The sequence below is a fragment of the Chelonoidis abingdonii genome, chromosome 2 (assembly GCF_003597395.2).
Source record: "Chelonoidis abingdonii isolate Lonesome George chromosome 2, CheloAbing_2.0, whole genome shotgun sequence".
In the NCBI taxonomy this organism is placed as follows: Eukaryota; Metazoa; Chordata; order Testudines; family Testudinidae; genus Chelonoidis; species Chelonoidis abingdonii.
The window spans coordinates 177,042,782-177,053,977 of record NC_133770.1 but is presented as its reverse complement, the minus strand read 5'-3'; the positions used below and the strand labels follow the sequence as shown (position 1 = coordinate 177,053,977).

The window sequence follows — 11,196 nt, the reverse complement described above, 5'->3', positions numbered from 1 at the left end:
CAGGAGGGATGAGGCCCTTCTTGCAGTTGGTGTGGAAAACCAAGGAGGAGGACTGGTTTGTATTGGCAAGCATTCACAGTCTTTTGTTAATCTGAGCTGATGGTGTCTTCAATTTTGCGGAGACATGAGCTCAGCAGTCTTCTTTTTTAAGTCTGGCTAATTTTCTTGTGCAGATGGTCACTTAGATCTGCTATTGTGTGGCCAGAGAGTTAAGTGCTCTCCTACAGGTTTTGTATATTGCCATTCCTATATCCGAATTTTTCCCTTTATCCTTTTCCGTAGAGACTGTCCAGTTTGCCGATGTACATGCAGAGGGGCATTGCTGCATATGTGTATACATTGGTGCGTGCGGTCTCTTAATAACCAAACTTCCATACAAACGGACTTCACTAATAAGCAGAATCTACATTACTCACTTCACTCTTCTGCAAAGGAAAGGACTGTAGCTGCTTAAACTCCTACCATCCACATCCCAACCGTTGGTACCCTGACCCAGCCAGCAATATCGTCAAACTATCCAACCACCCACTCGCCAGAGAAACCTTTCCATCTTGGACTCTCTTTCTGCCCTGCCATCCCACCATACGATGATACAGATTCTGCGCGCAATCTGGAAGCCTACTTTCGCCGTCTCCGACTCAAAGAATACTTTCACAACTCTGAAAACGCACTGATACACCGTTACCCTCCTACGAACAGCAAGAAGGAAGACCACATGACTCCTCCTGGGTCAAAGACAGTCTGACCTATACATTGATGCTTCTGACGACGTGCACAGACTGAATCTGTTGGGAAAAACAACATGGTTTGCCTTCATACTCCTAAGTCATCCAGGAACGCATTTCAGGGAGGATGAGGCCCTTTTCAGCAGTTGTGTAGAAAACCAAGAGAGAGCTGTTTATTTGGCAAGCCATTCTACAGTTTTTGTTTAATCTGAGCTGATGGATGTCCACATTTTGCGGCATGAACTGAAGCTCAGCAGTTGTCTCTTTTTTAAGTCGGTGGCCTAATTTTCTTCTGGCAGATGGTCACTAGATCTGCTTATGTGTGTGCCAGAGAGTTGAAGTGCTCTCCCTACGGTTTTTATATTGCCATTCCTAATACCGATTTTCCCTTATCCTTTTCCGAGAGACTGTCCAGTTGGCCGATGTACATGCAGAGGGGCATTGCTGCATATGTGTACTCTTACATTGGTGCGTGCGAGTCTGCTTAATAACCAAAACTTCCATACAACGGACTTCACTAAATAAGACAGGAATCTACTATTATCACTTCACCTTCTGCAAAGGACAAAGGGACTGTCAAGCTGTCTTAACTCCTACCTTGCCACATGTCCCCGTGTACCTGACCCAGCCAGCATATACTGCGTCAAACTATCCAACACCCACTCGCCCAGAGAAACCTTCTTACTGACTCGGGTCTCTTTCTGCCCTGCCATCCCACCATCGATGATACAGTTTCTTGCGCGCAATCTGGAAGCCTACTTTCCCGTCTCCGACTCAAAGAACACTTTCATACATCTCTGAACGCACTGATACACACAGCTTACCCTCACTTACGAACAGCATCAAAGGAAGACCACATGGACTCCTCCGGGTCAAAACATTCTGACCATACTTACATCTTCTGCGCACGTGCACCGACAGAAATTGTGGAACACAACATGGTTTCGCCTCATAACTAATTCAGCAGAATACGCACATGCCGTATTACAGTTCCGTGCAGCAACCCTCCCTTGACATTATCATCAAAGGGCTGATTATAATGTAGGTGCTGTTTTCATCATGAACAGGTCTGCCTACCAACAGAAGCCCAGACTAACTCTCAAATAACCAAATTTACAGCCCGACTTCCCCAGATCCCACTGAGATACACTAAGAAACTGCACCTTCTATCAGGACACTCCCTACACTAAACACTGGAACAAATCAACTACCTTAGACCCGACCAGGGTATTCTATTATACCCTAAGATCCACAAACCTGGAATATCCTTGGATGTCCCATCTCCTGGCATTGGCACTCTCACTGAGGACAGTCTGATATGTGGCTCTCTGCTCAGACCCACACACCCAGCACTCCCAGCTATCTCCTGCCCTACTATTTCTGAGGAAAACTACCATGCATTGGTACCTTCGCAGAAACACCATCCTAGCCACTCTGGATTAGAGCTCTTCTACACAACATTGCCCAGACACAGCTGGAATATCAACTGTCAGAACAGTATCCCTGTGATGATGCCACAGCCGCTGTCATTGACTCTGCCGTTCCTCACACACAACTATTTCCAATTTTGACAATATATATCTCCAGATCATGGCACTGCTCTATGGCACCCACATGGCCCAAACGTGCATATTTTTATGGCTGGACCTGGAACAATGCTTCCTCGCTCTTGTCCACTCACGCCCTTTTCTACCTCGCTACGTTCTGACTCTTATCATCTGGACCCTTGGCAGGAGACTCTGGATAATAATTCCACCACATTTCACACTTCCACCCCCACCATCACTCAGCCTTGACTCAATTCTACACGGGAGGTCCACTCCTGGACACCACGTTGCAAATAATGATGTCCATTAACACACCCTTATACCGAAAACCTACCGCCGCTATGCCTACCTCATGCCTCACTTCCATCCTGGGTCACACCACATGACCATTGTCAACAGCCAACACTGACAACTGGCATCTGCTCTACCCCTCAGACAGCGGCCACGCATACAAAATCTCACCAAGGATTCGCAACAACTACCAATCCTGCACATGAAATTAGAACCGATCAACAGAGCCGGTTACCAGAAGCGTCCTACTGCAAGACAACCCAAAAAAGAAACCTTACAGGACCTTCACGTGGCAATCACATACATCCTGAGCTAAAACCTCTCAATTATCATCAGATCTACAATCATCCTGTACTGATCCCACACTTTCACGGCCTTGGGTGGTGAACAGGCCATCTCTCACCACAGACAACCGCAACCTAAGCATCTTCTCACGCATAACTGCATACCGCACAGAGTAACTAGTCAGGGAACCCATCCATGCAACCAAACCTCCTCCACTCTGCCCATATATCACACCGCGACACCATTCACAGGACCTAACCGAATCCACATCACCATCACCTGTTCTTCACCTGCACCGTTTTACCAATTATATACACCATCATATCACTAATGCCCCTCTGCTATACTCGGCAACTGTACAGCTCTATACGGGAAACGTCGGATAAAGGCAAAATCTATATTATGTACAATGGCAGTATACAAAAACTGTAGGAGAGCACTTCAACCCTCTGCCCACACATAATTTAGATCTAAGGGACCATCTGTCAGCAAAAAAACTTCAGGACCATGACTTCAAGAGAAAACTGACTGAGCTCAGTCATCCGCCATTTGACACCATCACTCAGATAAACAAGGACTTGAATGCTTGCTCAACTATCTAAACCAGTTTCTCCTCCTTGTTTTCACACCTCAACTCTATAACGCCTTCCTCCCTATGAACTAACCTCGTTTTTCTCTAGCTTCTGCTTCTTCTTGCATATTAAATACCTCCTGGAAAATTTTCCACTACAGGCATCCATTAATGTGATATTCACCCACGAACAGGCTCATACTCCAAATAGTCTGTTAAGTCTTAAGTCCAAGATTTCTGTGCTGCCTTTTATAGTGCGAGATTTAATGTTTATAAATCATTTGCTTAATATTGTAATATAGTGCCCATAAATGCATTTAAATGAAGAGGATAAGTTATAAGACATGTAAATCAATCAGCTTGTTACAGTGGCTAAATATTCCAATGGAAACAATTAGACCTATCAATTGAATCAGGTGCGACTAATCATCAACCTAGACTTTTCCTGAGCCTTATGAAATCGGCTAATACTCTTGTTCTTGCCCGCATCATATTTATTCCTTTCTAATCTCTGCCACAAAACCATTAGATACTGCTGTATTTCCATGGATGCTTAATGATTATTGTCAAAACATTCTTTATGCGAATTATGTTAATATAGTCTTGAGAGTAGTTGTCTATTAGAAAAGAATGGGCATTCAGGCATTCCATCTTAAAAATTATGTTTGAGAATGACAGAGTGAAAGTATCAGTTTAGCTCTCTCTTGAAGGCATCTGCCCATCACAATATTATTCTTCTGACTTCCCTTCTTAAGCATTTACAAACGATGATCTGACTTAATCTCTTTGTGATTGGTGGCCAAGAGTAGAGATCTTGCTCGGCTGTATTCAATATCTAAATAGTCATTGTGCATATGTGTTTCAGTCTCATACTGACTAGTTTCTTGTTTATTCACAAAGTAGTGCTTGAAAAAGTCATGCTTATACCACCCTTCTCTTCCCCCCCTCCATTCCATTCTTCACACACAAACCCCATCCATCCTATGAGGTTTCTACTCCTCCCTTCTTCCATAGTCTGAATTTGCCACTTGCTGAATCAGTAGGATATGACAATCTGAAAGTTCCAACCATAGCCATGGTGCTGAACATTAGTAACGATATAGGAGGAGTTTCACTTTTTTCCAGGGCTTTCCCCTGTAACGGTTCATTCTTTTAGAGTGACTCCTGAGGCAACCTTTCCTTTGCAAGTCATTTAATTTCCTTAATTGGTTTCATCATGCACAAATACACACTTCTGCTGGTTTTTTTTTCACCTTCATCTGAGACATTCATATTTAGAGCATCTCCCTTTTTATGCCTCCTCAGTCTGTCCCTACTCCCCCTAGTCTTGGCATTTCTCTTACCACTAGGGTTAAATACCTAATGACTAGAATATAACTGTTTAATCCTCTGTTGAATATACCCTGTGGTATATAAATCTGCAGTACAGTTCTAAAATATTATAGCAAAGCTCAGTTTACTGCTTATATTTGGTATCCAGAGGAGCTTGTTAGTTGATCTGTAAAACAGCAAAGATCCTGTGGCACCTTATACTAGACTACAACGTCTTGAGCATTGACTTCTCTATGGGATCCTCGACTTCGTCGTATGCATTGATATTTTTGTATTTGAGTTCACTGTACCTACAGAATATTGCGTTTGGTTGGAATTTACAGTCAGATACTGAGTAGTATCTGGGTTGGCGTTGTTGATTTTGTCTTTATCTGTTTGAATGCATTCTAGCCAGCATTGCTGGCCCTTCACTCGATGCCAGAGGCACAACACTCCTGAAGAAGCTCTAATGTTGCCTGTCTCCCACCTCACTCTCAAACAAGAGGCAAGCCACATCTGTTTACATGAGAGACTCAAGCTGAGTCAGAGACAGTTTTTTTCTAGAGTACCATGAAGTGTGGATTTGGATTTTTTTCTCCGCAGCTTGCGAGGAGTATAGAAAGTTCAGGCTGGTCCCCAAATGGTCCTATACTAAGGAGACGTTTAATCTTGAACAGGGCTTGGAGCTTGAGCTGGAGGTGGACTGTGAGCCCAGCTCCGGCGCTAGTGGAGCTGCAGTTTGCCTAGAGCTGGGCGGAATGGAGCCCACGCTCCAAGCCCTGCTCTCTATCCCCCCTCCCCCCCCCTGAGGGAATGACTTCTAGATGGGTCAGACTCTGCCTCTTGTATCGATGTTAATAGTAAATACTCAAAAGGAGTAAATCGTGAGCACGCATAGCTGCTGTTAAATTGCATGGTCTCTGTTGCAAGTTTGTCAACACATGTCAGCTTGTTCATGTGCTTTTTGCAATCCACTTGACTTTCGCTTTGTTTCACATCCTTCAATCCAGTATGCAAGCAAAATAAAAATAAATCTTTTCCGTAGAGACTGTCCAGTTTGGCCGATGTACATAGCAGAGGGGCATTGCTGGCATATGATGGTGTATATTACATTGGTGGACGTGCAGGTCTCTTTAATAACCAAACTTCCATACAAACGGACTTCACTAAAATAAGACAGGAGATCTACATTACTCACTTCACCTCTCTGCAAAGGAAAAAGGACTGTAAGCTGTCTAAACTCCTACCTGCCACATGGGGCCACAACCGTGGTACCCCTGACCCAGCCAGCAATATCGTCAATCTATCCAACCACCCACTCAGCCCAGAAGAAAACTCTGTCCTATCTCGTGGACTCTCTTTCTGCCCTGCCATCCCCACCAACATGATACAGTTCTGCGGCAATCTGGAAGCCTACTTTCGCCGTCTCCGACTCAAAGAATACTTTCAAGACAACTCTGAACAGCGCACTGATACACAGTTACCCTCCTACGAACAGCACAAGAAGAAGAACTCCACATGGACTCCTCCTGAGGGTCGAAATGACAGTCTGGACCTATACATTGAATGCTTCTGCCGACGTGCACAGACAGAAATTGTGGAAAAACAACATGGTTTGCCTCATAACCTAAGTCATGCAGAACGCAATGCCATCCACAGCCTCAGAAACCTCCCTGACATTATAATCAAAGAGGCTGATAAAGAGGTGCTGTTGTCATCATGAACAGGTCTGACTACCAAAAGAAGGCCGCCAGACAACTCTCCAATACCAAATTCTACAGGCCACTTCCCCCAGATCCCACTGAAGAATACACTAAGAAACTGCACCATCTACTCAGGACACTCCCTACACTAACACTGGAACAAATCAACATACCTGTAGAGCCCCGACCAGGGTTATTCTATTACTACCCAAGATCCACAAACCTGGAAATCCTGGATGTCCCATCATCTCGGGCATTGGCACTCTCACTGAAGGACAGTCTGGATATGTGGACTCTCTGCTCAGACCCTATAACACCAGCACTCCCAGCTATCTCCATGACACCACTGATTTCCTGAGGAAACTACAATGCATTGGTGACCTTCCAGAAAACACCATCCTAGCCACCATGGATGTAGAGGCTCTCTACACAAACATCCCAGACACAGATGGAATACAAGCTGTCAGGAACAGTATGATGCCACAGCCGCTGTCATTGACTCTGCCGTTCCTCACACACAACTATTTCCAATTTTGACAATATATATCTCCAGATCATGGCACTGCTCTATGGCACCCACATGGCCCAAACGTGCATATTTTTATGGCTGGACCTGGAACAATGCTTCCTCTAGCTCTTGTCCACTCACGCCCCTTCTCTACCTACGTCTACGTGATGACTATTCATTATCTGGACCCATGGGAGGAGAATCTGGATAACAATTCCACCACGATTTCACAGCTTCCACGCCCACCATCAACTTAGACCTTGACTCAATTCTACACGGGAGGTCCATTCCGGGAAAAAACCACGGTGCAAATAAATGATGGTCCATTAACACAGCCTAAAACCAGGAAACCTACCACCGCTATGCCTACCTCATGCCTCAGCTTCCATCCTGTATCTTTACACCACATGAGGCATTGTCAACAGGCCAACACTGGGAGGTAACACTGGCATTCTGCTCTACACCTCAAACAGAGACCAACGCATACAAAATCTCACCAAGGATGCGCAACAACTAACAATACATGCACATGGAAAATTGGAAACAGATCAACAGAGCCAGACGTGTACCCAGAAGCGTCCTACTGCAAGACAACCCAAAAAAGAAACCTTACAGGGACCTTCACGTGGCAATCACATACAGTCCTGAGCTAAAACCTTCTCAATGCATCATCAGGATCTACAATCATCCTGTAAATGAATCCCACACTTTCAAGGCCTTGGGTGGTGAACAGGCCAGTCTCTCACCACAGACAAACTGCAAACTGAAGCATATTCTCACGCAGTAACTGCACACGGCACAGCTGTAACCTAGCTCAGGGAACCCATCCATGCAACCAAACCTCGATGCCAACTCTGCCAATATATAACACCAGCCGACACCATTCACAGGACCTAACTGAATCCAGCATCACACATCACCTGTTCTTCACTTGCACCGTTTTACCAATGTATAAAGGCACTCATCATATGCCAGCTAATGCCCCTCTGCATATACTCGTCCAAACTGGACAGCTCTCTACGGGAAACGTCGGATAAAGGGACAAAAATCGATATTATGTAAGAATGGCAGAGATACAGAAACCTGTAGGAGAGCAACTTCACACTCTCTGGCCCACACATAAGTTAGATCTTAAGGTGACCGATCTGTCAGCAAAAAAACTTCAGGCCCATGACTTCAAGAGAAAACTGACTGAGCTTCAGTTCAGTCCGCAAGTTTGACACCATCAGCTCAGATAAACAATAGACTGGAATGGCTTGCTCAACTATCTAAACCAGTTTCTCCTCCTTGGTTTCACACCTCAACGCTAGAACAGGGCTCATCCCTCCCTGATGAGACTAACGCTCGTTTTTCTCTAGCTTCTGCTTCTTGCTTGCATATTAAATACTACTCCCTGGAAATTTCCACTACATGCATCCGATGAAGTGGATATTCACCCACGAAAGCTCATGCTCCAAAATGTCTGTTAGTCTATAAGGTGCCACAGGATTCTTTGCTGCTTTTATTAGTGCAGAGGTATTTAATTGTTATAAATCATTTGCTTAATGATCTTGTAATAAGTGCCCTATATAAATTGCATTTAATGAAGAGGATAAGTTATAAGAAATGTAAATCAATCTAGCTTGTTACAGCTGATGTAAATAGTTCCATGGAAATCAATAGACCTATGTCAATTGACATCAGGTGAGGATCTGATCCATCAACCTATGTGACTTTCCTGTGAGGCTTAGTGAAATAGGCTAATACTCTTGTTCTTGCCCTGCATCATATTATCCTTTCATAATCTCTGCACAAAACCCATTAAACTGCTGTGATTTTCCATGGATTGCTTAATAGATATTAGTCAAAACATCTTTATGCAGTAAGTTATGTTAATATAGTCTGAGAGTATGTGTCTATTTAGAAAATAATGGGGCATTCAGGCATCCACTTAAAAGATTTATGTATTTGAAGAATTACAAGGAGGTTGATAAGTATCAGTAGCTCTCTCTTGAAGGGCTCTGCCATCACAATATTTATTCTTTTGACTTCCCTCTTAATGCAATTAAGAACCGATGACTGACTTAGATGTTCTTGGTGATTGGTGGCAAAGTAGAGATCTTGCCCATGGCTGTATTCACTAAATAGCATTTGTTGCATATTGTGTTTCAGCTCATATGAAGAGTTCTTGTTTTATTCACAAAGTAGTGGTTGAAAAGTTCATGATATAGCCACCCTTCTCTTCCCCCCCTCCATTCCCACTCTTCTCTCACACACAAACACCCATCCATCACTCTTATGAGGTTCTAATCCTCCCTTCTCCATAGTCTGAAATTGCACTTGCTGAAGTCAGTATGAGATGACAGAGCTGAAAGTTCCCAACCATAGCATGGTGCTGAAACATTAGTAAGCGCTATAGGAGGAGTCACTTTTTTCCAGGTAGCTTTCCCCCTTGGTAAGGTTTCATTCTTTTAGAGTGACTCCTGAGGCAACCTCTTCCTTGCAAGTCATTTTAATTTCCTTTATTGGTTTCATAATGCACAAATACACACTTCTGGGGTTTTTTTTTCACCTTCACTGAGGACATCATATTTAAAGAGCATCTTCCTTTTTATTCCTCCTCCAGTCTGTCCCTCTCCCCAGTCTTGGCATTTTCTCTTTACCACTAGGGTTAGAAACCATAATGACTAGAATATAAGCTGTAATCCTCTTTTGGGAATATACACTTGGTATATAAATGCTGCAGTACAGTCTAAAATATTATAGCAAAGCACAGTGTTACTGTGATATTTGAGTATCAGAGGGGTAGCTGTGTTAGTCTGGATCTGTAAAAGCAGCAAAGAGTCCTGTGGCACCTTATAGACTAACAGACGTATTGGAGCATGAGCTTTCATGGGTGAATACCGACTTCGTCGGATGCATGTGATATTTTGTGATATTTGAGTTCACTGTTACACATACAGAATATTGCGTTTGTGTTTGGAATTTTAAGCTCAGACTGAGGTAGTTATCTGGGTTGGGTTGTTGAATTTTGTGCCATTGTGATCTGTTTGGAAGCATTCTATGCCAGCAGTTGCTGGCCCTTCACTCATGCCAGAGGCACAACACTCCTGAGAGAAGCTGCTAATGTGCTGTCTCCCCACCCTCACTCTCAAACAGAGGCAATGGCCCACATCTGTTTAACTAGGAGAGACTCAAGCTGAGTCAGAGACAGTTTTTTTTAGAGTACCATGAGTGTGGTTTGGGTTTTTTTCTCAAGCATGTTTGAGAGAGAGTAAAAAGTTTCAGGGCTGGGTCCCCAAAGTGGTCCATACTAAGGAGACGTGTACTCTTGAACAGGGCTTTGGAGCGGAGCCTGGAGGTGGAGTGTGGAGCAGCTCCGGAGCAGTGGAGCTGCAGGTTTTTGCCTAGAGCTGGAGCGGAATTGGAGCACAGCTCCAAAGCCCTGCTCTTGAGGTAATGACTTTCTAGATGGGTCAGACTCTGCCCTCTTTGTGATCGATGTTAATTAGTAAAACTCAAAAGGAGATAAATCGTGAGAACGCATTAGCTGTGTTAAACTTGCAGGTCTCTGTTTGCATAGGTTTTTGTCAAACATTGTCAGCTTTGGTTCATGTGATTTTTGCAACCCTTGACTTTCGCTTTGTTTCACATTCCTTCAGATCCCAGTATGGCAAAGCAAAAATAAAAATGAAATGGATGACTGTTGTTCAGCTCTGTATATGCTTAAGGGAATTGCGAAGGTTCTTTGGGTCCAGGCCTTCTAGAGCTATTGACAGGATTGAACGCTAGGGTTAGATATGATGTTATGTGACGTGGAGAGAAAATATCAGTTAAAGATGTAGGGGAGGGAGGTTCACGAAAAATAATGTTGGCCTGAAAGTGTGGCTCTTTTGGTTTCTGGCCTGATTGACAATGGCCTAGTAAGCATTAAAGATTGTTTTTGTTTGTCGAACCAGTATGCTAAAGCATGCTGGAAATTAATTTACAGTCCCATGTGCTGTGCTGCTATACTCCGTGACACAAATCATGTCACTTTTCAACAATATGGTTGTTGTGAAGGAAGGGCTCAAATGCCACTCCCTGGCGAAAGTGCTCCATACCTTTAGAACTTCCGGATTGCTGGACTGAGCAAAATGGGTGGAGTTTTTCCTTTAAATAACGGTGCTAGAGAGATTGTTGATGCAGTTGTGATGACATTAGAGCGTTGCTAAGGCATTAGGAAGTCGGTGTTGACATGTCATTGATGGTGGTATGCTTTGCATGCATGTTAAGG

The 11,196-nt window shown here is 43.8% G+C and overlaps 1 protein-coding gene across 5 annotated transcripts in view; it reads left to right on the top strand.

The window, feature by feature from the left end:
• Positions 1 to 11,196, top strand: part of DUSP22 (dual specificity phosphatase 22) — a 67,153-nt gene that overhangs the window by 3,561 nt on the left and 52,396 nt on the right. The gene's annotated exons all lie outside the window — the stretch shown is intronic.